The following is a 5,277-nucleotide window of genomic DNA, read 5'->3' as shown; positions in this document are numbered from 1 at the left end:
GAGAAGCTAAACGAGTTAAACCGTTTTTGAAGCGAACACAGCAGGATAAAGTAAACGGACTTTGATGTGATCATCAGCCGGACATTGAGAGCAACAGACAGTTTTATGTCACGGGTGGAGTGCCGAGCTCGCTCGAGCTGATAGAAGCATGCGCTATATGTGTAATGTGAAAGCTGACTACAGTTGGAAAAAAGAGCGCACAAAACACTTAATTTGTCTTAAAATCCAGACATTCTGACAAATAAGTAACTGTTTGTAACCTTACCTCAGCTTAGAAGGCAGAGGGTGTCGGTCTTTTCCGCTCAGATTGAAGCTAATGTTTACTTACAATGCTAATGCTCTCTTACTCTCTGGCGCTCAAGAGGTAGAGGAGCCAAATGTCTGGCTCACTGCTGCCAACTAGTGGTCAGAGGCTGAACTACAACATAAAAATGAACGGCTGGCAGGAAAGTTGACATTTTAAACCATAATAAAAAATCGATACAGGGCTTTAGAATATCGATACAGTATCAGGAAATGAAATATTGCGATATTTCAGTGTATCAATATTTTCTTACACCCCTAGTCACTATAGTTTTAGAAAAAAAGATGTTCAAAATGCACCACATTGCTGTAAAACTTCAGAATAAACACACGTAATATTAGAGTTAAATAAAATAAACAGGCATACACAGAACTAAATAATAAATTAAGAAATTATCTGTTTTATTCCAAACGTTTGAATGTGTTTGAATAAGCTACATTTTTTTGTTTAAATTTATTACAGAATATTTGAAAAACTTTGTGGAAAATAAACACAAAAATGTGACCCATCATATCGAAAAGAGGATTAACTCAAATTTGGTCAAAATGACCTCATTAAAGCTACATTTTAACACCTGGATCATTCAGAAACAGATATGACTTAATTTGTCTTGTTGGTTACAATAATGCAGTAATATTTGGTCTTATTCCTAATTTTATGTCATTTTTATGAGGAATGTTTCATTTAATTTTGAATAGGAAATCTCAAATAGTATTTGAATATTAACATTTCCCAGCTGGAAAGAAACAAAAACATTGCAGCTCASGGGGAAAATCCTCAAAATATTAAGTTTTTTTTTTCCTCAAAATCAGTTTTTTTGTTGCTACGGCTCAAAAAGGTGCTTTAAAAGGTTATTTTATGATTATATTTCAGTCAMTTCATTCACATGAAACATTGATACGGCATTTATTGGTTATATTTTGACAAAATGCAATTTCAGTAAGTGTTTTAATCAAAACACGATATTTACCTTTTTCTCCACAAACCACTTATTCCTCTTTTCGATGTGATTGGTCACAAATAAGAAAATTAACATATTTGAACAGGAATGGGAAGAAGTAAAAACTTAGTTAATCCCACTTTTCTCCAAACTTTACTAAAAATAATACTAATTATGTTTCCCTCTTCTAAATCACCATTTCATTTAGACTGAAACAATAATCAGAAATATTAATATTATAACGTTCTTTAATGCTTTCTGATKGGCCTCATGTTTAATTCTTGAACAAATGACTGAATAATTTAAAAGCCATGATAGCTGTCAAAATGTGATTTATTTAATTATTTGGTGGTTTTGATTAGAATTTTTTATGCTTCTCACATAATTTATACATTAATAAATGAGGGTTTTATGGAACTCAAACTTTTCAGTTTTTTTTTAAATGTTAGGAAGCAGCAAATATTTATTGTCTTTGTTTATGAATAAATGTAACAGTTATGGTAGTCTGTCCCCTGTAAGATTTCAGAATATTTTTGCACAGTTTGACTGTAAATAATCCTAACTTTACTTCAACGTGCTCCGCCGCTCGACTTTGTCCTCAAAATGTTTATTTCTGTCGACTCGTCTCATCTTTAGTCACAGTTAATTTTCAGGAGAACTCAACCTTTTTGCTTTTGACCTGGCAGATTGTGCTCATGTATTACAAATTATACGGTAGAGTATTGGAAATTAGGGCTTTATTGTTAATAATCTCAGTTCTAATTTGATTTAATTCCAGTTTGATCTGGCTTTAAATGTTTCAGTATCAGTTTAATAACAAGAAGTGAACAAATGTAGAGTCTCTCTGGATAATTTGTAGGTATTTATTTTCTTGTTCATATAAACAGAAATTTTCTGCATTAGTATTTTTGAGAAATTAAATATCTGAACATGAAAAAAATATCACTATAATACTTGTCCTAAATGGAGTGCAAACATGAAAACAAGCCTGGGAATCTAATTAAATCAGGATTTTCTGAATCAATGTTGAGTTAAAAAATATTGCAATGCYTTCATGAATCACTATTTTTACCCATCGTTAGTTATTTTCATCATATTTAATATTCAAAACCTCACATAAGAATAAATCACATGTTGACAGCTGTCATGGTTTTAATAAGACACTTGTGTTCTCGGCTAAAGCTTCATATTTATGTGTTTTTGAAAGGGATATTTTGGGTGCATCTGGACAATTTAAATGTAGGATTGAAACATTTTGAACGTTAGACGAGTTGAAATGATTTGAAGACTTTGAACTAAAACTAAAAGTGTCTGAATAATTCTGAGCTTGGTTTTTGTGGCGCTCCGTCGACCTGCTTGGTCCACAAGATTTAACTCTTGGTGGTTGTCGCGTTTCTCTTTTCATTTCTGCATTTTTACTCTTAAATTCACAAACGAAAGGGTTCTCCAAGAAGCTACACTCGTCCAGTTCAGCCATGTTTGCTTGACTACATGACCAGCCTAACACGGGCCAATCAGAAGCTTCCATGTTTTGTTTACAGTAAATGCGTACCTGCATGTCAGAACTGCGTGCTGATATATGTGGAAAACTGCTGGAGTAAACTCGTTTGAGTATAAGCTTTGTTATATTTTATACTTTGCAGTGAATATCTTTAATTTAATCTCTTCACACACACACACACACACACACACACACACACACACACACACACACACACACACACACACACACACCATCATAACACATATTTGTGGGGCAGTGTTAATATTTATAACCTAACACTGAAGTGAAATCAGTCTGTAATCAATGATCTACATTAACTGCTGTAAAATCTGACTGTAAATCAGTGAGAAGTCACTTTGTTAACCTCTTTTATGTTTTTATASCTGTTAAACTCACAGTTACATGAGGTCACCTCAGGCTTGTTGTTTTAATCGTGGTGTTGCATTTATTTTCTTAAACAGTTAAAGCTGCTGCAGCTGCTTCGTTTGTGTTAAACTGTTAGAATTTCTCTATTGTGGGTTAAAAAACTAACTTCATTCACATTTAACCAAACAGAAATCACTACAAAGAAAGGAAGGATGTTGAAAATGAGTCATTTTCACATTTTACTGTCTGACATCAAACAATGACGATCAAAAAAACATTAGAAATATTTAGCAATAAAACACATCATAGTTGTAGTTCTGCTTTTATATTTGTTCAAAGGCAAAATGTGACAAATGTTTGTCAGATTGTGTTTTTGTTCCATGTGTTTTATTTGTGCTCGTCTCTGTTAAATGTTGTCCTGCAGAAACGTCACCTGCAGCTCTTCTGTAATCTGTTTTATTCAGGTATGAATAGAATAAAGTAATGTGATGAGCTGACAGGCCTGTGTTTATGACTGCTGTCAGGTAACCCTACACCTGTCACATGTTTGSTTTTCACTGGTCTGATGTGTTTTACATGGAGGACACAGGTTCAATGTTTTTAGGAGTTTGTCTGGAAACGTTTAGTTTATTTTAACAAGTCTGACATTTTTCAAACCTGTGAGGTTAAAAGAACAAATGAAGGGACTTTTGCAGTTAAAAACTTGTTTTGGTGTATTATTTGTACACAAGTTTTAAATAATAAGGCACAGCTGAGAAGTTTTTATTAGTTGCATTCTTGTAATTATATTTGTTTTTAAACTTAGAGCAGCATCTTTTTAGTCATTTTTGTGTTGGTTTTCAGAGAATAATTAAACTTTACCCACATTACTGATCTCTGTTATAGATACAAAACAGTTTGTAAATAAGTGAGGAAAGTAAAAAAAAAAGGCAGATAAAAGTTATTGGACAATAAAGTAGCTTAAATGTACTTTAAATAGTTAAATGATAAAAACCAACATTTGGTCAGGGTGGTTTTGGTTGTTTCTGACAGGCGGCTCTCCTTTTTCTTGAATCTTATTTCAACATAAAATCACTTCACAGAGACGTTAGAGTGGATTATTGGGAAATCATCCCAGTGAGGTTGTAAAGATACGTTTGTAACGAGCTCTTCTGGACGTGTGTTGTTGAGTATCGTAGAGACCCGACTGCATATTTGATTTGTCTTTCTACTGAAAGCATGTGTAGGAGAGCAGCTGTCAGACTTGTAGTTGCACATACCATCATCAGTAGTCACGTCTGTTAACGTCAGGTTCATGTTGGGAGGAGAGGAGCTGAAACTGATTTTCTCTCAGATCAGGGGACGGCCCCTTTCAGAGGCAGCAGCTGCAACACTTCACACATCACAAGACTTTCATGGTGGTTCTGAGTTTTTACCTGGTTTCAGTTTCATTTTAACAACATAAGTTATTTATTAAAGTGGTTCCTTTTCAGCTGCTTCAGTTTAAATCTCCCAGTTTGTTTTGTAAGCTGTGACACACTCTCCGTCCCACAAACCTACGACACGAGGAACTTGTTGGAACCTGCGTGTTGTCTCGCTTGTGGCCACGTTGGTTTTTAGTTGTGATCCTCGGACAGAATGAGTCAGATGATGTCACGTCACATGACTCCCACCTCGTCTCACTTCCTGTGACCGTTCTGTTAACGATGTTTAAATCACATCCCTGTTCGTTAGCTGTGCGCTGATTGAGAGCTGGGCTTAATGTCCGTCTCCTGGCTGCGTGGATTAGTCCAGAACCCTGTTTGATTGGAGGATTTCATGGTTTTGGCTTAAAAACAGGTCGAACCACGAGCAGGAAACTGGTCCTCCTGCCTGGCTCTGGTCGTGTGAAAGTGGCAGCCATCTTGTGCCTTTACAGAGTAATTAAACTACAGAGTAATTAAACTACAGAGTAATTAAACTACAGAGTAATTAAACTACAGAGTAGTTAAAATACAGAGTAGTTAAAATACAGAGTAGTTAAAATACAGAGTAGTTAAAATACAGAGTAATTAAAATACAGAGTAGTTAAAATACAGAGTAATTAAAAAACAGAAAAAAAATAAATAAAGGGATCCATGATTAGTTGTAACATTAGTCTTTATATGATAGACATACAGTATATTTTAACTGTAAAATAAAGAC

This window comes from Austrofundulus limnaeus, unplaced genomic scaffold, assembly GCF_001266775.1.
Source record: "Austrofundulus limnaeus strain Quisiro unplaced genomic scaffold, Austrofundulus_limnaeus-1.0 Scaffold129, whole genome shotgun sequence".
NCBI lineage: Eukaryota > Metazoa > Chordata > Actinopteri > Cyprinodontiformes > Rivulidae > Austrofundulus > Austrofundulus limnaeus.
This window is presented reverse-complemented; position numbering follows the sequence as displayed.